Raw genomic sequence first — 22,997 nt, 5'->3', positions numbered from 1 at the left:
TGTCTGTTCTTTAAGTTTGTACCCAGCTTGTGATATGACAGAGATTAATTGAGTACAAGGAGCTAACAAAAACAAACCAATGCAAAAAACACCTCTCAAAGTCTTTGCAAATTGGCTCTGTGTTGGCTAGTTCTTCCCTCAGAGTTTAGCCTTCCTATCAAGATCATCCTGAGGTGAATGTGAAGTACCAGATCCTCTCCTTCTTTTCTGAGCCTGTGTCTTTTCTTCTTCTTGTGCTTGCTGACTGCCCTAGGAATTCTGCTGTTTATTAAATTTGAATGCCCCCTCTATCCCCTATGTAATAGACTTTCTCCCTTCCTGGGTGCTCTATTGTGTGACTCAAACCGGGTAATCCTTTGCCCTGGGCTGCTTTGACTTAATTGTTTCTTATACTGATTTAGCTGTCTGAAAACTCTTCTGTCTGCAGGGAAAGTTTTGGAGGCCTAGCCCAAGAGGAGTTTCCTGGTTCAATCTTTCAGGCTGCCACCATACAGACTGTTACCAATGAACAGGCACCCCACTATGTGCACGGGGTTTCCTCTGCTCCCTCCAGAACTGGGCCAGGAACCCACAATGGGAGCTCCGGATAGCTGCTCACATTGCCAGGGGAGGTTAGGGGAAGAGAGAGCAAGGGGAAAATAGGCTTCAACTCCTACCATTATTTTGGGTGAAAAAAATGTTGTTTTTGTTATAGTAGATGTACAGTTAAAATCATAACACATCAAAATTATAACTTTTTGCCTTGCATATATAAATGCATGTGCTTATCTCTTGGCAAACTTACATATCCCAGTTAATAAAAACAATCATTCCAAAAGACCAAAAACCATAAGCAGAAACCAAAGGGAATAAAAATTAATCTTCAGTTCTATGACGAAGGCTTTAGATTCTAGGTCACCAATTTGTCAAGTCACTTTAAAAACTTCATTTCCATTGTTATTAGATGAATTTTTATTTCCTATCCTGATTATATTCTTTGAGCTCATACTTTAAGAAACAAAGATGGTCAAAATAATTGTTTATCAGCCATAGCAATAGTGTTTTAGAATAGAATTTATCAAATACCACGAAGAGAAATAGGTCAGTCCTGCATTTTTTTTATTATTAGAGAAGTTGTAACTTTTAAGAAAAATCATGCAGAAAATACAGAGTTTCTATACGACACTATATTAACACCTTGCATTAGTGTATTACATTTGTTACAGTTGATGAAAGAATATTATTATACTCTTACACTAATATATATGCTATTATATAGTCCATGATTTACATTAAGGTTCACTGTTTGTGTTGTATAGTCCTATGGGTTTAAAAAAATTTTTTTCTTAATTAAAAATATTACCATTATTAAAGCTGTATTTTCTTGATTTGGAACTTGCCCAGCTACTGAATCCCTTTAACTGTTTTCTGGAGTTTTGAGGAAGCTGGTTCTGCCAGTTTTTGCTAGTTGTTCAAAGATTCTGAAGGGGAACCATAATTTGGAGTGTCTTTCGCCACCATCTTGGGCGACTGGCCTCTGGCTGGTTTCTCACCTGACTTTCTGGCCCTGTCCGTCCACCATCCTGCTCCACATCCTGATCATCTGCCCCCACACCAGCCCACCTCCCAGACCGCATTTCCTGAGCACTGACCACATCCCTCCGTGGGCCACGCTGCACCGTGGGGCAAGGCCCCCACCTTCCAGGAGCTTATGGCCTGGTCGACGGAAGCAAGGGAGGAAGTGAAAAGAGAAGCAGTGAAGACAGATGACAAGCTGCCACATTTACCACATCTCGGGCACATGCGAGGCCCCAGGGTGGGGGGCAGGCAAGGGAGAGGAGGAGCAAGATTAAAAGGAAGTTGACGCTTAGGGGCAAAGTTGAGGGAGGGATTAGACAGATGTGGCTCCCAATCCTGTCCTCTCTTCTCTGAGCTGGTTTGTTCCTCTGGGAGATGAACCCTCTTTCATAGGGGAGTTGGGATCATAAATAACATAATGCAGCAAAGTGCCTGGAACACCGCAATTTATATTATTTATTAGTTTTTGAGTGTTCACTGTGTGTGTGCGTGCGTGTGTGTAATCTGTGTTTTAAGAGAGAGAGAGGAAGTCCGGTGCACACCTTCCTACCTTAGGGCACCAACATCCTTCCTGGGGTGAGGCATCTTCAAATTCTCTTCTCCCACCCCTCATCCAGAGCCACTATTCCTTCCCTTGGTCAGAGCAGACAGAGCCAGGTCAAGAGCTTAAAGACCCAGACCCCAGAACCCCTGTGCTACCCACCCCGCCGGGCACCCTACCCCCCTTAGCTAGTACTCCTTCCTTGGACAGAGGCCCAGGGTGGTGGTGGCAGGGACTCCCCACGATCTCGAATCCTCAGGCTGAGAAGTGTCTGTCCAATCCCCGCACAGGGTCCTGGCTCTGGCCACAGTGCCAGATGTGGCTCGCAAGCTTGCGCCATGTCCCGACCCAGGGGAATTCACACAGCTAGGAAGCTCTCAGTAACGAGGAAACCACTGATGTTGTCAGAAAGCGCTTTAGAGGTGATTACTTCCCAGGGGTAGTCATTGGTTTTCACCGGGCAAACCACCGTCATCAGCTCTTGTCTGACTTCCCATCACCTCTCCAGAAGAGGAAGCCAAGAGGCTATGGCCCTGGGAGGGTAAAGGTTCAAGTGAGATGAGGCCAGGACAGTTCCAGAAGTTTCCCATTTGCACAATGACAATGATAATCGTAATAATCATACAGTAACAACAATTGAGATAAGAAAAAAGAACTAATATCTGTGCATCTACTATGTCACAACACTACTCTGAGTGCTTTCATGTGGATTGTCTCCCTCAATCCTTATACTGACCAATGGCATAGACACTATTATTATCCCATTTTATAGAGGAGGAAACTGAGGCTCAGAGAAGGGAAACCACAGCCATGTAGCTGACAGTTTGAGCTGGGGTTCAAACACAAGCGGAGAGGTGGGATTCTGGAGCCCGCCTCTCAGCCTCTGTGCGGGTGGCTGTCTCCGGCCCAGTGGGTGCAGAATATGACCTCCCACTTCAGATGCTTGTTGGTGGGCGGGGGGCGGGGGGTGTCCAATGAACCAGTGCATGCAAAGGTACCCAGAAAACTATAAATATGAGCTATTAATATAAAACCAGTCTCTCTCTAGATTACCTCAGAACCAAACATAGAACTAACCGTCTTTTTCTTCAAGAATTGTCAGCAAGGTCAAACTTTCCCAGAAGGAGGCCAAGGAAGAGGATAGTTTTGGTGCAACAGTTTCAAAGGAGAGGAAGGAGCAGGCCAAATTGGAACCAGCCAGGACTCATTTAAACCAGTCAGCATTGCCTTGATCTGGACAAGACTGGTTTATTCCAGTTAGATTTAGCCAGAACCAGTTGAAACCACCCAGAATCAATTTTAAAAGGTCTATGTTGGTGTGATCTGGTCAGATCATGTTAGAACCAGCTTGCATCTTGATCTAGTCCAAATCAGAATCGGTTGGAACTAGCTTGGAATGGTTAGAAGTGGTTTGAACCTGTTGTGACTGGCTTGAAGCAGCCAAAGCCTGTCTGACATAGTTATAACAACTGGCTCTGGCTTTATACAAGCAGTTTCAGTAAAGTGTTAGAAGCTGGAGTGCAGTGGCCTCCATTGTCACACGATACATAACCCTCCAGAGCACTGCACAGGCCACAGGCCTGTAAATCAGTTAGCTTCTCAACCAATGATTAACGGGAGGGAAGCTTTCATCACTTGTTCTGGGTAAATTATTGCCTACAGAAGCATATCTTTGGTTTTATGAGTTCTTGCTGAAGCATGAAATTTCCTGGAGCAGTTTCCCTGAGGAACCCAGAGTCCCTACCTCTTCTTTTCCTCTCTCACTCTCACTCCCTGCTTTCACCTTGCCTATCTCCTCCTGTCTCCCACCCAGGATGGAAGCTGAGGAGGGTGTTCTAGTTTGCTAACGCTGCCAGAATGCAAAACACCAGAAATGGATTGGCTTTTACAAAGGGGGTTTATTTGGTTACACAGTTACAGTCTTAAGGCCATAAAAGTGTCCAAGGTAACACATCAGTAATCGGGTACCATCACGGGAGGATGGCCAATGGTGTCTGGAAAACCTCTGTTAGCTGGGAAGGCACATGGCCGGCGTCTGCTCCAAAGTTCTGGTTTCAAAATGGCTTTCTCCCAGGACGTTCCTCTCTGGGCTGTAGTTCCTCAAAAAAATGTCACTCTTAGTTGCTCTTGGGGTGTTTGTCCTCTCTTAGCTTCTCTGGAGCAAGAGTCTGCTTTCAAGGGCCATCTTCAAACTGTCTCTCATCTGCAGCTCCTGTGCTTTCTTCAAAGTGTCCCTCTTGACTGTAGCTCCTCTTCAAAATGTCACTCACAGCTGCACTGAGTTCCTTCTGTCAGCTCATTTATATGGCTCCAGTGATTTAATTTAGACCCACCCTGAATGGATGAGGTAACACCTCCATGGAAATTATCCAATCAGAGTCATCACCCACAGTTGGGTGGGGCACATCTCCATGGAAACACTCAGAGAATTACAATCTAATCAACATGATACGACTGCCCACACAAGATTACATCAAAGATAATGGCATTTGGGGGGACATAATACATTCAGACCGGCACAGAGGGCTATGTGCCTGAACTCCCACTTCTTTTCTGAAGGCCCCTAAGGAGGGATCCTCCAGGGTGAGAGTTTTAGGCACAATGATGACCTCATACTGGTGGTACCCCAAGACTACAGGCTCTCAGACACACCCTCACTTTTGCTGGGGGCAGTCAAGTTTTCACAGATTACAACAAAATCATGATAGAGTGAATGTTAGGAAAGTGATGCAGCACATCATAATTGTTTGCTTTTAAGATGGCTACATAATGCAGATAATAGAGTATAGGCATTTTTTTTCTTTTGAACGTCCCTATTTGGCAAAAGAAAACACACGAAAAGCTCTGCACTCTGGGAATCCGACAGGGTGCAGATCACCCCAGGTGGTTCCCATCTGTGCCACCAATGGATAGCCCTGCCTACAGGTGGGGACACATAGCCCCACCTCTCCGTGCCTGGCCTACGCTCAGCAAACCAGCTGGTCCCCCAGGGCCCGTGACCATTGCTGGCACAGTCGGCGGCTGACTGTACTTCTCGGGGCTTCTGCCCTTCTGTGGGTTGGGCTGGAGGTAGAGGTCCCCTTGGCTACCTTTCCCACTCTAAGGTGTCCATGGTGACATTCTCAGCTCTTTACAAAGAGGAGGGACTGGTAAAGGCAAGCAGCCCCTCAGCTCCTGCCTCAGGTCCCACCAAAGGGGTTAGTGAGAGCTAGGGTGGGCCAACATCACCCCCAGAGAGCTGTGGCCCCCCATCATCACTCCTGGACTAGTCACCACCCCACCCACCATCCTGCCTGCTAGGTGCCCACCAGGTGTTCCCAGCTCTGGGGCCACCATTAACGACATGTTGCAGCAGTTTTACAACGCCTGGCTTGCGACAATTTTACACCTCATTTGATTTACGTTCCTGGATTCACTCCTCTCTTAGAGGCTCCCTCCCTCTGGAGAGTCAGGGCGGGCCATCCACCCTGGCTCCCTGTGTCCCCACAGAGCCTCAGACAGGCTCTAGGTCCTGCATGCAAACAGCGTCCAGACCTGGCCCTGCCTCCCAGGCTTTCTCCCCAGGAGGGTTCCCCAAGCCAGGATGACTCGGACTGAGACCTCCACGGTGGGCTCAGTAATGACCTAGAGCATCCTAGAGCAGGGAATGCCCTTGGGGATTGGTCACCACACCATGCCCATTTTACAGATGGGGAAACTGAGGGTTGGGAGAGAGATCTTGGGGCCCTCAAGACCTTACCAAAGGTCACATAGCCAATCTGGGGCAGAAACCAGTCCCCCTTCTCAGCAGCAGAGAGGACAGAGGCCTGCAGAGTCCCTGCTAGGCCAGCCTCCCAGGACGCGCTGGAGTGGACTCTTTGTCAGGGCAGTGACCTTGACTTAGGCTGAGGAATGGCCATGCTAAAAGACCGTTTGGCCCACCTCCCTCATGGTAGAGGGAGAGAACAGAGGTTCAGAGAAAGGAAATGATTAGCCTTAAGGCACACAAGCCAACCAGATGCAGAGTTCTAGCTGGGGCTAGACCCCCAGTTTCCAGAACCCCAGGATTTCATCAGGTTGTCCTAAGAAGGAAGATCATTTCCATGAGTAGATCCTCTCACTCATCTATTTTGGTTGCCTCCCAGAAGCCAGGCTTGGAGGATATGACAATGAACAGACAGGCCCAGTCGCTGCTCTCATGGACCATGGTTCTGTCCTGAGAGCCAATAAGCACCTGAGCTATAATGGTCCATTATGACGAAGCCGTGAAGGCAACATGCTGGCCCTAGCAATGGACCTCAGCCCCCTATGAATCTTGGTTGAAGGCCAAACTCACCTCCCACTACAGAAGCTAGAAAGGCCAGAAGCTCACTCTGGCATATAACCTAGGTTTGGCCATTAGATGTACCCATCCCCAGTTTAGACTCAGAAGCTGCAGACATGAGGAAATGGGTGACAAGGGCATTCTCTGTGGCCAGGGCTGGGGCAGCTGCAGCGAGGTTGCGTGCCCAGGGTCAGAGGCAATGCTGTGGTGTTGGAGCGTCCAGCGTTCAGCAATTGCCTCGAGATGTCCTCCCTGACCAGTTCTGGAGCTTGATGTGGGGTGATCTTTCCGGCTGTGTACCTCAGGGATGGTGCTCCAGCCTGCTGGGAGGGTCTGTGAGGCTCTCCATATCCTTATGCAAACAAAACCTTTCTATTATGGAGAGATTCCAACATACGTGAGAGTAGAGAGGAAGTACTGAGAGCGCCTATGTACCCATCACCAAGCGTCAACAATCACCAACATTCCGTCATTCTTGTTCACCTTCCTTCCTACACAGCCCCCATACACATTTGTTTTCCTCAAGCATTTTTAAAATTATGTAATAGCCTATATTTTAGAACAGTTTTAGATTTACAGAAAAATTGAGCAGGTAGGTGGAGAGTTCTCTTACAACCCTTCCCACTTGCATCCAGCTTTCTCTATATTAATATTTTCCATTAGTATGGTACATTTGTTACAATTAATTAACCAATAGTGATATATTATCATTATCTGAAGTCTTTATTTCATTCAGATTTCCTTAGTTTTTTACCGAATGTCCTTTCCCTGTTCCAGGATCCCATCCAGCACAGCATATTATGTTTAGTCGTCATGTCTCCTCAGGCTTCTCTGGGCTGTAACAGTCTCTCTGTCTTTCTTTGTTTTTGATGCCCTTGACAGTTTTGAGAAGACCTGGTGAGAAACATTGTAGGATGCTCTTCTTTTGGGAGTTGTCTGCTGTTTTTCTCATGATTAGGCTGGGCTTATGAGTTTGGGGGAGGGAGATCACAGAGCTAAGGTACCATTTTCTTCACATGGCTGAAATAGTGCTGGAAAGAAGTCGTTATGTACAGCTCACACTTCCCCTTCCCAAGGGTGGAATATCTACGTAAATTATTTCAAAGCAACTTCCAGACATCCTATCATTTCACCCAAAAATACTTCAGTGTGTATCTCTTCAAAAACAAACAAAAACTACATTTCTATTACGTCAACCAACATGATTAACAATTATTCCTTTTATTCCTTGATATAGTTTAATATCCAGCCATGTTCAGTTTTTGCTAATCATCTCAAAAAATATCTCTCTACCATTGGTTTGTTCAAATCAGGATCCAACGAAGATCTACCTATTGTATTTCATTGATGTGATCTTTTTTTTTTTTTTTTTTTTAATTCAGTTTTATTGAGATGTATTCACATACCATACAGTCATCTATGGTGTACAATCAGCTGTTCACAGTACCATCATATAGTTGTGCATTCATCACCCCGATCTATTTTTTTTTTAAGTCAGTTTTATTGAAATATATTCATAAACCATACAGTCATCCATGGTATACAATCAACTGTTCACAGTATGATCATATAGTTATGCGTTCATCACCACAATCTATTTCTGAACATTTTCCTTACAATTGATGTGATCTTAAAACTCTTTTCATCTGTAACTGTTTTCCCTCCTTTTGTTCCATCATGCCACTTGGTTCCTGAAGATTTAGGGTCATTTCTCCTGGAGAATTTCCAGCTTTCTGGTCTTGGCCAATTGCTGTCTCATGCCCTTTGGCCTCTCACCTCTGCATTTCCCAGAAACTGGTAGTTACATTGGAGGCTTGATCAGATTCAGATTCTTATTTCAGCAAGGACACCTCATAGATGGTGTATCACATCGGGAGACATAAGTGTCTCATGTCCCACTTTTCACGATCCTGAGATTCATCAGAGGTTGAGATGTTGCCGACATTTCTCCTCATGGTTTCAGCAGCCATTGATGATTGATGCCTTGACCAATATTCTCTTAATAAACATCTTTTCTTAAAGAAAGAAGTCAGTTTTTGTCATCTGCAACTAAGAACTCTGATGACTAAACCCTGGGTGCCCAGTCTGGTGCTTTTTCAATTCAACCTGGCAAATGTCTAATTAAATGCCTACTCCTGAGATGGATATGGCATAGAGGCTGAGAACTCTGGAGCCAGAGCTGCCTGAGCTGAAGTCTACCTCTACTGTGGTATATTCTAGGCTACTGACTTCAGTTTCCTCATCTGTAAAGTTATAAAAAGAATTAAAGGAGTTAATATACATAAAGTCCTTAGAACAGTGCCTACCACAAATAAGCATTCAATAATTGTTAACTATAATAATAATAATAGTTATTATTACTGCTGGGTGCGTTTTAATTCCTAGTTCTCTTTTCCTTCTCCGCATCTTCTCTTTAGGTAATTTCACCCAGTCCCATGGCTTTGGCTATCATCTTCCCCAGTACCTTAGTGCTAACTTGACTGAAGGATACATCATGGATTGAAAGATACACTATTGACAAAATAGCTTTTTTCTTGGGGTGATGATACAGTAAATGCAAACCTTGACTGTAAGATATACTTTAATCTCAGAAGTGTTAAAGTGTAGGAAAGATTTGTGCTTAGAACTGAGAAAATTTGGACTATGCTGATAGCATCTGAAGCCACACTAACCAAAACAACCCTCTACCCTGAGGTTAATGGTTTGGGGTACGGCTCTTCCTATTCATGTGGCTTGATTTGCATACACGTCTCTGGGCCCTACAGAGAAGGATGTGTGAAGTGGAATCCAGGTTTTGTGCCAAGTGCCCTGGATGTTAGAAGCTGGACATTACCAGGACAAGGAGGTGCACTTGACCATCTGACATCAGGGACCTCTCCTAGGAGCAAAAGAGCTCACTCTTATATATAAGGGGTACTCAGTAGTCATGGTTTCTGCCTTGGGATGACCAAGACATAGCTGAGAAAGCAGTCCAGTGTCTGGGTCATTGAGTGGCTATTGTCAAATACAAATCTGAGAAATTTGAGGCCCTTCCCTTCAAAAGAGTTCTGCAGCATTACAATTGCCATTGGGGAGCTTATTAGGAATCCAACAATAAGGCTATGTGGAGAGAGATCCACCTGTGAGGGACTTAAGAGCTATGCTAAGGCAAGTGGAAGACTCAATCACTATTGCTGGCAGAAGCTGAACACTCAGGGTGTCCTTGGAGAACAGTGGTGAAGGGAAATCCTCCCAGTGGGCAGAACGTTGGGCAGGTCACATGGTTGTTTGTCTTGCCTGGAAGGAAATGTGGCCAGATGTTCAGATTTATGTTGTTTCATGGTTTTGTCAGGAAACTTGGAAGGAACACAATTGGAAATTTGATGACAAGGAGATCTGGGGAAGAGATATATAGATAGACCTCTGCAAGAGGTGAAGACATTTGTGTTCCAACTAAATGCTCTTCCAAGGGAAATCTCTGCAGAGCATGGTCTTAATAATCAGATGGACAAGATGACCCATTCTGTGTACACCAGTGGATTCATAAACAAAGCAGCCATGACAGCAGGAGTAGAGATTTTGCACGGGCTTGCAACATGGACTTCCATTCACTAAGACCAACATGGGTATGGCCGTTGCTGAATACCCAACCTACCTACCAATAGCAGAGACCAACACTGAGCCTCCAATATGGCACCACTCTCCTGGGTGGGGGGGGCGGGATCAGCCATACACCTGGTGGCAGGTTGATTACTTTAGACTACTTCCATTTTGGAAGCAATAGCCCTTTTTTTTTTCCAATGGAATAGGTGCATATCCCGGCTATGGTTTTACCTTCCCTGTACACAATGCTTCTGCATCCATGGATTTACAGAATGCCTTATTTACTGTCATGGTATTTCACATAGCATTGCTTCTGACCAGGGAACTCATTTCATAGCAAATGAAGTGCAGCAATGGGCTTGTGCTCATGTAAGTTCTCCATCACTTTAAAGTATCAATCTGATAGAATGGGGGTAATGGCCATTTGAAGGCTCAATTATGGTGCCAGTTAGGTAGAACTCTTTGTAGGGATTGGGTAATATCCTTTGGAATGCAATATATGCTCTGAATCAGTGTCTAATATATGGTGTGGTTCTCCCATAGCCAAGATTCATAAGGTCCAGACATTACAAAGTGAAAATGGTAATGGCTCCTCTCACTACTACTTCTAGCAATCCACTGGAGACATTTTTGTCTCCTGTCCCTGCAACTCTGGGCTCTGCTGGTTTAGAGGTCTTAGTTCCCATGGAACTCACAAAAGAAGAAATATAAACGGCTAAAATACATGTGAAAAAATGATCAAATCACCAGTAATCAAATAAATGCAAGTTAAAGCAACAAATACCATTTCACCTCTTAAATTTGTAATTTTAAATGATAATAATACCTAATGCTGATAATGGTGAGGAGAAACAATTTCTCTTATATACTCTTTCCAGAGGAAAACATCTTACAAAGGCCTTAAAATGTACATCTCCTTGATCAAGTATTTATACCTTTGGGAATCTAGTTTAACGGTTCCAGTCTGGTTTAAAGCCCAGGATTTAGAGCCAGATAGACCTGGCTGTGAATTCTGCCTCTGACCCATACCTGTGTAGATTGAGTAAGCTGGATCACTGTTTCCAGATAAAGTGGAGTGCACAATCAAAACATGGTAGCTATTATCATCACCCTTAAGAAATAATTATAGGTGTTCCCAAAGAGTTAGTTAGTCTTTAGGGTGTTCATCATAGTGTTGTTTCTAGCAGTAAAAAACTGGAAACTACCTAAATATCCATTAATTGAGGATTGTTTAAAATTATGATGTATCAATTGACTGGTTTATGGTATATCATTAAAAATGTGATAGAAAAATATTTAATGAAATGGAAAGATATTCATGACACACTATTAGGCAAAAAAAGCAAGTTATGAAATAGTATATGCTATATGATCTAATTTTTCATTTTTTGTTTTTTTAAAGATGTAGATCATGCACAGAACCAATACTTGAATGATGGGAAGTATAATGCACAGACATTATTCTCTCTTGGAAAAGGGAAATTGGGTAGATTTTCATTTTCTCCTTTTTTCTTATCCATATTTTCCAAATTTGTGCATTTGTAACAAAAAAAAAAAAAAAAAAAAAAAAGCAAGCACAACCCAAAACCCAATGTTTTTGATATAGAATGGCAGAGTGGAGAGCTAGGCCAGCGCCCCATGCCCCATCCCAGGCAGGCTTGTCCTGCCTCTGGGAGGAGGCTGGTTGGCCGGAAGGAGACTTCAGCCATGTCATTTCTGTTACCTCCAAGTTAACGACTCTTCCTTAGCAGGACCCCACACCCTGGCCACCCCCCAGGATGCTGGGTCTGTAATGGCAGGGAGAGAATTCCCTGACCTCTCCACCGAGAGGATGGGGAGAACGTCACAACAGCCTCCACGTCCGAGGCCAGACCTGCCACATTCAGGGCACCCCATAGGAATGTGGCTGCTTGAGAGAAACAGGCCCTGACCCAGCACCCTGGGCCTGCATGTATTGGCTGACGTTCACAAACACGCCGGACTTCACTCCAGCAGACTGAAAATATTTTTCACTGGAGCACCAGTATTTGACTGGAGAAGCAATAATATTCCTTCTCTGGATGTCAAACATCCGGATAAATAGAAGCCTTTTTTCCACCTTCTCTCTTCCCCAAGCGTTACAAAGGATGCTCTGACATAGGTTTTTGGAAGAGACTCACCCATCTAGGTTGAGGGCCAGCTTGTGCCACAGGGAGTGCTTATTTTTAAAAGGAGTGGGAAATATGTGGCCCTCTGCAGGTTTGCTCAGAGGGCCTGGCTTCCTCAGGAGAGAGGGCATGGGCTAGCACAATCTGTCTTCTGCAGCCTGGAAGATTCAGAGTGTTGTGGTGGGCAGCCAAGGCACATCTGGCTTGGGCATCCAAGCCCCTCCTATGGCAGATGGTTGAGGTAGACAGGGCTGGAGAGGAGCCTGGCAGGGAGAACATAACTCGTCTGGGTCACGGGTGCAGCCAGAGTCAACGAGCATATCGGGTCAGGAGTAGAGAGGAAGATTGAGGGCAGACATTAATTCAGGAACTCCCATTATTTTCTTTGAACTGGAACACCAGGACTGCCAACCCACAGAAAGCCAATCTCACCCGGCAGTTGGGAAAATCCAGTGGATTTAGCTAAACCCCCAAATTAAACAAATTCATTCCTAACAATTCCCCATGCCTCACCAAATATAACTGGCAGTTGGGGGCTCTACTGCAGAATTTCTGGGAAAGAAGGTAGAGGGGAGAATGACTCAAAATGAATCATGAAAATCTTCCCAATTCCTTGGGCTTCTTTGACCACCATGTTAACCCAGTTCTTCCGATGACCCCTAGGCTGGGCTTCCTGACCCCTAACTCATGCCGTTCCCCACGTCAAGAGCACAGCCTGCTTCCTGACACGGGGCACTCTGCCTGGGTATCCAGACCCCTCCCCTGGACCGGGGCAAAGCACCTCATTCCAACTCATCTTCCTCTTCTGGCTCATCCTGACCCAACTGGCCACACTTTCCCTTTGATGAGACCCGGTGGCCTGATCCATCTCACCATAAAACCTTAGCTCTGTAATAGTCGACCTCACAGGCAGAATCAGCTCTCCCTGGAGTATTCTTCTATCATAGATGCTCATAATGAAGACTTCACTGATTTGACTTGATAGGGTAAACTCTGGCCTCTTGCCCAGAAGTTCTTGGAAAATCTAGTAAAGGGTCTTGTTCATACAAATTGGATTTAGTCCAAACCTCAGTAATAAATAGAAATCTCGACTCCTCTGCGAAGATTCCATCACTGAGCCCTATTGATGCTACTGCCAAATGTCACCACCAATCTGTCCCTTACTGTCCACCCTCAATGCCTCTCCTTTGGTTCAAATCACCTTTATCTCTTTGCCTGGATTTTTGCAATAGCCTCTTCTGTGCTTCCACTCTGGTCTGTATCCAATTCGTTCACCACACAAGAGCAGGTGTGATCTTTTTTTATGCATAAATCAATTCACATAGTTCCCTGTTTAAAATTCTTGGCCTACTACTGTGCTCACAATACAGTCCGACTTCTTCACCCAATGGCCCTGCAATCTGTCCATTTCTTACAGCTTGTCTTCACCTACAGTTGTTTGCATCACTGCTCCAGACACACTGGCCTTCTTTCTGTTTCTTTATGTGCAAAGCACTTTCGTGGCTCAGACCTACCCCAAGTTTGTCCAGTTTGCCTGAAACGCCCTTTCCACACTAGGCTGGCTCTTTCTTATCCTTTATCCTTCAGGTTTCAGCTTCAGAGAGGCTTTCTCTGATCATCCAAGCCAAAAAAGTCCCTCACGGCATTCTGCTCTTTCTTCCCATTGGAACCTCCCTTACTGTAGAGTGCGTATCTGATTGGGCACTCACTAGTTTAATATCCGTCTTGACACTAGTCCGTGAGTTCCATTATGGCCAAGACCATGTCTGCACTGCTCATCTCTTTGTGAGATCATCCACACAACAGGTGCTCAAAAATAATTTCCTAAGTGAGTAGATAAATAAAAGAGAAAGCCTGGGACTCAATAGGGCAAAGGGCACCAGGAGGCAGCATGATTTAATAACAAGAGGGTACACCTTGGAGTCAGACAGTCCTTGACTGGCATTTTGGCTCAACCACATTCTAGCTGTGTGACCTTGGGCAAATTACTTAACCTCAGTAAGCCTCAGTTTCCTCGTCTATAAAGTAATGATTATAATACTTTCCTTGCTAGATGGTTTTGCAAATTAAAGGTAATGTATTTAGGGAGTCTGGCCCAATGCCTGGCACCAAATAGTTTCACCCATTTATCCAAAGCACATATATTGAAAGTATATTGTGGGCCAGACCTGTGCTGGAGACTCTGGGCTACACAGACCCTGCATTCAAGGGGGCACCGTTTAGAGGATCTATAAACTGCAGCTATTCAAAGTAATAACACTATTACTACTACTAATAAACAAAATGTTAGGAAATTCTCTAGCCAGAGTGAACAAGCCAAGCCACGTGGAAGCCCGCCTGGGAAAACCAAGGAGATGAGAGAAGGGAACAGGGTGTAAAGGAAAAATACAGGAGCCAGTGTGTGGTTTACTATAAATTGTCCTTTGATCTTTCTTTCATGGTTGGCTTAGATTTTCCATTTAACCGAATCCAAGAATTCTCTGAGTGAAGCATTCATTCAATGAACGGATATTTCTTGTAGGGTGCTTTCAAGAGGGAGAAGTTCAGAGGGGAATTTGACCTGACCTCTAACCTCAAGAGGCATTCAGGGTGATAGGGGAACAAGACATGTACACACACACACACGAACACACACTAAGTTTCCCTGAGAAATACGACAGCCCTGGGACCAAGAAACACCTCTTGAGTTCTGGTGGACACACCAGGAAATCCCTCCTCCTCATTGTCCTCCCTCTGCTGTGGAAAGGAAGATTTCCTAGGCCTGGAGGGCATGTGGCTAATGATGGTGATGGGTGACAGTGGTATGGCAATGGTGTGACTCCCCTCTCTGGCTCACTGCCCCACACCACTTAACCCATCTGAGATAGGGCTGGCACTTCCCAAAATCCCAGACCACTCCCATTCCCAGCCAGGGGAATTTCAGGAGCCATAAGCTGGGAACTCAGAACCAGCATGGGCCAGACTGGGACATCAACCCAGGCTGCCAGACATACAAATGGACTGATGGCAGGCTTGGCAGAGTCTGGCTGGCTGTTCACATAACCCCTTCCTTCTCCTTCCTGGACACACAGGTCTATTACATTGACCAGCCTCCTTGTAGTTGGGTGTGGCCATGCAAAATAGATCTAATCAATGAAATGTGAGAGATATGTACTCTTCCCAGGTCTGACCAATAACATCCTCCCATGCTCTTTCTCGTGTTTAACTGAGATGGTGATCCCCAGCATGACTTTGGAAGCTGTTTTAAAGATGGTACAGCTGCCTTCAGTCAAGTTCTCTGAGTGACTGCATGGAAAAGTACACCCCCACGTTCTCCAAACCCAACCCCTAACCTAGAACTGCCCTATGCTGCTACGTGAGCAAGAAATAAATTTCCATTATGTTTATCCATTATATGTTACGTTATAGCAGCAATACCTAACTAATGCACAAGAGTAGTGGCATCTTACCTTAGGAGGGCCAAAGCTGGAAGGGCCAAAGGAACAGTTCTAAATCAGCATCCTTAGAGAAGGCAAGGTATCGTAACCAAGATGTGTAAATACCAATCACAATATCTATGGGGTGTAAATGGAATTAAGGGTTAGATCTAGTCAAGGTGAGGTTAGAAATAAAGGCAGATGGGCCACAGTTGGCTGTTGGGTCTAGTGCTGTCATGCCCAGCCTTTTCTCATGGGTCTTGGTGATTTGAGCATTGGCTCTGATACTCTTGTAGTTGGAACAGCCTCATACCTGGGATTTTACCTCCTGCCCTATATCCAACCCCTGCCTCTAACCCCAGGGCCAATAACTGGGACCCCATGTCATCCCCCTGGGCCTAGGCCCTGACTTATCTCTAATATTCAGTCAATGGTGCAACAGTGTTTTACAGATGAAGAAAATAAGACCCAGAAAAAATGAAGGGACTAATTCATAAAGCCCAAATTGATCTTTCCACCCGGTCTTGGCCAGGGAGTACAATTTCCAGCAAAATCCTGATTCTTTAATGCCCTGGCCAGAGCTTCCCCAAAAGGACCGCTTCTCTCTTCCCTCCCTCTCTTCTGGCAAGTTAGTTTTCCAAGCCTGACCATTGAGAATTAAAAGGAACCGGTTTCTTCTGGTCCCACAGAAAAACAAGCCTGGTCAATTTTCTGTCTGTCCCAAGGCAGCTACTCGCTGCCCGGAGCCAAGCAGACACTGGCCAGTCTGTGTGTATGGGCTGAGGCTGCAGCACCCTCCAGGCAGTAATGACTTCTCGGAGGGAGCTGGCCTCGGCTCAGACCGTTCTTCTGCTGGGGGGAGGGGAGGGTGGAGCTGAAGACAAAACTGTGCTTCTCGTAAAGGTCTCTTTCTAAAAATACAGAGTTACCTAGTGAGTGTCTGCAGGGATGCTTGTCTGAGCAGAGAAGGAACAGAGCAATACAGAGGTTCCTGAGAAGGGCAGCCAGGCTAAGAACAGAGAGCAAAGAGAGCCTTCTCACAATAAGATCTGTACTCCAACAAGATCAAAGATTTCAATTTCTGAAAAATCTGTTAGGATAAAGAAGGTTCTGGGGCACTGAAAACTAGTTTTAAATCTAGTTAAACAATAAAAATAAGTTATTGGTTCTTGTACCTAAAAATTTCAAAAGTGTGAGCTTCAGGCAAAGCTTGATCCAGTGGCTCACATATGTTACCAGGAATCCAGTTTCTTTCTAGCTCTGCTCTTTGCCTCCATGGAATTACTGGGTTGCCAGATTTAGCAAGAAAAAAAAAAGATGTCTAGTTAATTTTGAATTTTAGGTAAGCAACATGTAATTTTTTAGTTGTGTTTTGTTTTTAGTATGTCCTGTGCAATAAGGTGTTCTGTATTTTATTTTACAACACTGTTGTAAGACCAGTTTAATTCATTGCTGCAGGACAACTGCCAAATGAGGTTCTATGCTTCCTCATTCTTGTCCAGCAAGAAAGAGAATGCATCTCTTTATTACTTTTTTTTTTTTTTTTTTTTTTTGGTAACTCCTATATAAGAGAGAGAACAATTATTTTTCAGAACCTCAAAAAAATATTTCCTCCCATCTTCTTGGCCTCAGATGCTTATTTCTGATCCAATTTTTATTGCCAGGGCTAAGGTGCACTGATTTTCTTGGTAAGGAGGCCAGAGGACTTTGGGGAAAGGAGAAGGGAGAGAATGGGTGCTTGAGGAGGGCACCCAAAAGATTTATATGACAGTGGACTTTCCAGTATCAGTCACAGAATCCTAGCTACTCATGGTCAGATGGGACCCAAAAGTTCTCTTAGCCCAATTTGCTATATGAGCTTGAATCCCTTTTATAATATCCCAGTCTTTATTTTCATGTCTCTACTGACAGGGGCTCCCTCCCTCCCAAGGCTCATTCCATTTTTGCTCAGCCCTGACTTGTGATAGTTTGGAGCCATTTTGTACCCCAGAAAAGGCCATGTTTGTTTAATCCATTCCTGTGGATGCCAACCTATTATGGCTGGGGCCTTTGGGTTAGGTTATTTCAATTGCGATGTGACCCAGCCCATTCAAGGTGGGGCTTAATCCCCTTACTGGAGTCCTTTTTGAGTGGATAAAAAACAGAAAAAGCCAAGAGAACTTACAGAGAAAAGCCCCAAAGAAGCTAGGAGAGGACCCATAGAAGCTCAGAGGAAGCCACTGGAAACAGAACCTGAAAGCAATGAAACCCGGGAGTGAAGGACATGCAGACGCCGCTATGTGCCTTCACATGTGACAGAGGAGTCCCAGATGCCATAGGCCTTTCTTCAGCATCCAGGTGTCATCCTGTTGATGCCTTAATTTGGACAATCTCATGACCTGAGAACTGTAAATTTCAAGTTAATAAATTCCCATTATAAAAGCCTACCTATTTCTGGTATATTGCATTCCGGCCACTTTAGCAAACCAAAACATGACTGTTGGAAGATTCTGGCTGAAATCTTTTTTCCTTTTGTCTTCCAGTCATTGGTTCCAGTGCTAACTAGAGGGCAATCTTCTAAACCAACTCCAGATGAATGAGCATCGGCTCTGTGTCAGGCACTGGGCTACACGCTTTTACATTGTTCATCTCCTTTCATCTTCCCAATACCCACTGAAATGAGCTAGTCCCTTTCTAGTGGATGGTCCCAGACTCTTGAGAGTTAAGCCACTTGTCCCCAATTACACAGCTAGTGGTAGAGTTGGGATCTGAGCAAGCCCACCTATTTGTCCTTCACCAGGAAAAAGAACTAACAGTCTCTCAAATACCTGGTAACAGTGTCCCGGTTCTTTGCTCTCAGCTGAGCATTCCAGGGACCTTCACTTCTTAAAGCTGTTGCCTCAGGGGGAACGTGCTGCTCAGATGTGGTTGAGGAAACCCAAAGGAAAACTGTGGATGGGGAGACGCGAGTGGCCCAGGGAACTTCCTATACACTCAAGTCACTCATGGCTTGTATGCTTTCACTCGTCAACATAAGTTAAGCATAAAGACAGACACCGTGCGAAGTGTAGAGGATGAGGGGAGAGAGGGAGGAGTTAGGGTCTGTAAGCTGAAGGAGCTCAGGGCCCAGGAGGGGAAACGGGTGGAATCAGTCATTACAGTGCCTGAAACATAAGCTGAGCGCCTGCTCCAGGGGAGTGTGGGGAGGGCAACTCCAGCAGGGGCAACAGCCCAGGCAAAGGCCCAGAGAGATACGTCCTGGCGTTCAGGCAGCAGAGGATTAACTGAGAGTCAAGTTGTGAGGGTACTTGGTTAGGAGACGGCTGTGCACACGCACCGACAGGATTCTTCTCACTGGCGGGTGTTGCTAACAACACAGGGGCTTGGTGTCCTTAGCCCTCCCCCTGCCCCGGCCCTTCCTTCCTGAAACCCTCTCCATACACGTAGTGACTCATTCCCACAGAGGAAACGGGGTTTGGGCATTTGAAAACATCATCAATGAGCAAAGGACACAGGCAGTTCACACAAAAGGAAACATGGTTAATAAACAAACCTGAGGAAACTGTAGTCAGCCTGGCCATTAATCAAAGAAATGCAAATTAAGACAGCGAGGCACACATTTCCACCTACCAAATTGATGGCCACAACAAAAAGGGTTAGATGATTATATCCAATTCTGGTGAAGTCTGGGGGAAACCAATAGCTCCGACCACTGTTGGAGGCAGGACCAGGCTACATTACTCTGGGGCTCCTAGGACAGAATGAAAAGGGGGCAGGGGGAGAGGGACGTCTTGTTAAAATATTATTAAGAATTGCAAAACGGTGGCAGCAGAGCATTAAACCAAATGCTGGGCCCCTCTGAGCCCTGCTTGGAGGTCTGAGTAATGGATACAGCCCTGTTCCAGGAGAAGAGGCATCTCTTCTCCCCAAAGTCATTCCCTTCAGCTGTCATCAGGCTGCATTCCCTCCTGGCTGCTCAGGGACCTCGTTATTATCCATTGTCGCTTCTCTCGACATTCACTCTCCTACTCTGGACTCAAGCCTTCCCATCATCCTTCAAGATACATACAAGTCCTCCTTTCTAAAAAGACAATAAAAAAACAGAAACTCTCTCTCAAGCCCTCACCTCACCTTCTCCACTTATCCTCCCACTTGCTCTTCTCAGCCAAGCTTCTGGAAAGAACTGCATAGACTCACCATCCCCATTCCTTATCTCTCGTTCATCTTTCCACCTTGCCTGTCTCTCCATCTTCAAAGTTCTTGCCAAGGTCACTGTTCTGGTTTGCTAATGCTGCTGTCATGAAAAATACCAGAAATGGATTGGCTTTTAAAAACAGGGGTTATTTGGCTACAAAGTTACAGTCTGAAGGCCATAGTGTCCAAGGTAGCGCATCAACACAAGTATATCTTCACCAAAGGATGGCCAATGGCATCTGGAATACCTCTGTTAGCTGGGAAGGCATGTGACTGGTGTCTGCTGATCCCAGGTTGTGTTACAGCTCTTCTCTGAGCTCATGCGTTCTTCAAAATGTCTCTCTTGACTGCAGCATCTCCTTCTGTCTATGAACAGTTTATAGGACACCAGTGATTCAATTAAGACCCACCCTGAATGGGTGGGGTAATGCCTCCATGGAAATTATCCAACCAAAGGTCTTGCACACAGTTGATTGAGTCACATTTCCATGGAAACACTCAATCAATAGGTTCCAACCTAATCAACACTGATATGCTTGCCCCCACAAGATTGCATCAAAAAATGTGGCCTTTTGGGGGACATTATACATCCAAACTGGCACAGTTACCATTGATCTAGATCCATTTGTGGCAGCATCCTACACTGGTGACCACTCTCCCCTTCCCCAAATATTCTTCCCTTGGCTCTGGGCCAGCGTGTCCTCCTGGTTTTCCTCCCAAGTCTCCCTCATGCTCCTTGGCCACCTGTCTTCCCCTACTTGGCCATTAAAGTGGTAGTTGCTCACTCTCCTGGTCTGGACCCCGTTCGCCCTCAACCTCTCTCCCTAGGCAAGCTCACCAATGCCTGTAGCTTTAGTCACCACCTACACGCAGCTGACTCAGAAATCCATGGCTCCAATCCTCGAATTTTCCTCTGAGCTTCAGATTCACACCAGCTGCCCCCCGACCTCTCCGTTTGCCTATCTCAAAGACGCCTCAAATTCCTTATGCACAAAATCGCCCTGATCCTGGTCCTCATCCATTGTCCCCTTTATCTGTGGATGGCACCACCATTCATCCTGCTTCTTATGCCAAAAGTCTGAGAACCACCCTTCACATTCCCTTCTCCTCCCATTTCCCCATCCACTTAAATCACATCCACTACAAAGTCTTGTCAGTCTTTCCGCTTCAGTATTTCCTTAATGTATCCACTTAACTCCATCTCTATCCCCTCTTGTAGCCTAAGCTACTCCCATCTGTTACCTGGACCACTGCAATAGTCCCCCAAGCCCACCCCCACCAAGGGCTACCTCCTATCAATTCTCAAACCCTTCCCCCTACATATTGCAGCCAACGTGAGGGTTTGAAAACACACACCCAGTTCAAGAGGGTCACGTTGCTCTCTGGATAAAGACCAAAACCCATACCATGGCCTCCAAGGCTCTGTGCAGTCTCGCCCCATGCTTCCCCAGTTCTTGTGCTCCAGCTATCAGGGTCTCCTTCCAGTTCCTTGTACTCTGCCAAAAGGAGTTTGTACGAGCCGCTGCCTCTGCATAGAATGCTGCTCCTTCCCTCCCACCCTTGGCCTAGTTAGCGCCTACTCATCCTTAAGAAAGGCTTCCATTAACCACTAAAGTCGAGTTCCACCATTAAATACTTTCATAGCTCCATGTCTATCTCCTTAGTAACACTAACCATGGTCATAATTTTATCCATCTGCACAATGATTTGACTGAGTCTGTCTCCCTGTCTAAACGGTGGGCTCTGTGAGTGTAGACTACATATTTTCCGCACCGCTGAAACCCCGACACTTAATCAGTGTCTGGCAAGAAGAAAGTGCCCAATAAAAATTTGGTGACTGAATGAATGGAAATCTGTTGATAATATATATTGAGAGCCATAGAAATGTACATATGTCTTGATTCAATAATTCCACTCCTAGGAATTTATCCCAAAAAAAGTGATCCAAAAGAAAGAAAATATTTTGTACATGAAAGATATTAACTATAACATTTTCCTAATAGCTACATTTTTGAAAACATTCATGTCCAGCAATAAGGAAAATGTTAAAGAATGGTAGCACCTCAAAGTAAAAAAAACGTGGTCATTAAAAATAATTATGAAGACTAAGTAACAATATCAAAAACAGTATATAATATGACACTTGTTTTTTGAAAGCTGAATGCAAAGTTGAATTTTTACAGCTATATAAAAATATTTCATGCATGCACACAAGTATCAGATGCGAGCAAGGAAAAATAAATGGTGATTTGTCTAAAAAGTGGGCCAAGGTTGAATTTTCCATTTCATTTTTCTCTTAGTGTAGTTATAACACAGGTTTTGCACAAATAATACTTTAATGTAGGCTGTGAGTTTCATCTAGCAATTGTGGGTCAAAAAAAAAAAAACAGCCATGTTAAGCTAAGGGTCCATCAACTCACAGCTAGTTAAATTTGATTCCCTATACAGTGGAGTCACAAATGCCTAATAAATAACGCTATTTTAGAATGACTTTAATAACCACTTTTAAAATAGATCTCAAGATAATTATACCCTATGTCTAAATAATATTTTATGAACATTCATATGTATGTCTTTGTATGGACATATGTTTTCATTTTCCTTGGGTAAATACCCAGGAATGGAATGGCTGGACGATGTAATAGATGTATTTTTAACTTTTTAAGGAATTGTCAAACTGCTTTCCAAAGTGATTGTACCATTTCACATTTCCACCAGCAGAGTATAAATGCTGGTGGGATGTAAATGCTTTACCTTTTTGCCAGCCTGTGGTATGATCAGTCATTTTAATTTTAAACAATTTTTATGGACATGTAGTCATATCTCATTTTGGTTTGAATTTGCATTTCTCTAATGACTAATACTGCCAAGAATTTTTTCATGGGTTTATTTTATGTTTGTACATGATCTTTGGTGAAGTGTATGTTCATATCTTTTGCCTGTTTTTAAACTGAGTTGTTTTTCTTTTTAATATTGAGTTATAAGAGATGTTTACATATTCTGATATGTCCCTTATCAGATATATTTTTCAATATTTTCTCCCAGTCTGTAGTTTAGCTGTTCACTTTCTTAATATAAGATGGTCTTTGGAAAGAAATTTAAAAATTTTTGATGAAGTGCAGTTTACCAATTCTTACTTTTATAGTTTGTGCTTTCCTTAATCTAAGGTCACAAATAGTTTTCTCTGTTTTATTGTATAAGTTTTGTAGTTTTAGATCATACATTTAGGTTTCTGACCCATTTTTGAGCCAGTTTTTGTATTTGGTTTGAACCAAGGG

At 44.5% G+C, this 22,997-nt stretch overlaps 2 long non-coding RNA genes across 3 annotated transcripts in view; both read right to left on the bottom strand.

Annotated features, from left to right (window-relative positions):
* Positions 1-21,214, bottom strand: part of LOC119531858 — a 103,843-nt gene extending 82,629 nt beyond the window's left edge. Inside the window, exons 1-2 of the long non-coding RNA XR_005216433.1 lie at positions 21,126-21,214; positions 19,156-19,276 (exon numbers count right to left, since the gene is read on the bottom strand). This is a non-coding gene — a long non-coding RNA (uncharacterized LOC119531858). The remainder of the gene's footprint in view (positions 1-19,155; positions 19,277-21,125) is intronic.
* LOC119531859 lies at positions 1,253-17,875 on the bottom strand. Of its 2 annotated transcripts, none has more exons than XR_005216435.1 (3): positions 17,779-17,875; positions 15,580-15,684; positions 1,253-2,631 (listed from the first exon to the last, which is right to left on the bottom strand). It is a non-coding gene; the product is annotated as an uncharacterized LOC119531859 (long non-coding RNA). The 2 variants fall into 2 exon arrangements; XR_005216434.1 differs by lacking the exon at positions 17,779-17,875 and adding an exon at positions 16,476-16,527.
* Positions 21,215-22,997: the final 1,783 nt, after the last annotated feature.

Source organism: Choloepus didactylus, chromosome 4, assembly GCF_015220235.1.
Source record: "Choloepus didactylus isolate mChoDid1 chromosome 4, mChoDid1.pri, whole genome shotgun sequence".
Lineage (NCBI taxonomy): Eukaryota > Metazoa > Chordata > Mammalia > Pilosa > Megalonychidae > Choloepus > Choloepus didactylus.
This window is presented reverse-complemented; position numbering and strand designations above follow the sequence as displayed.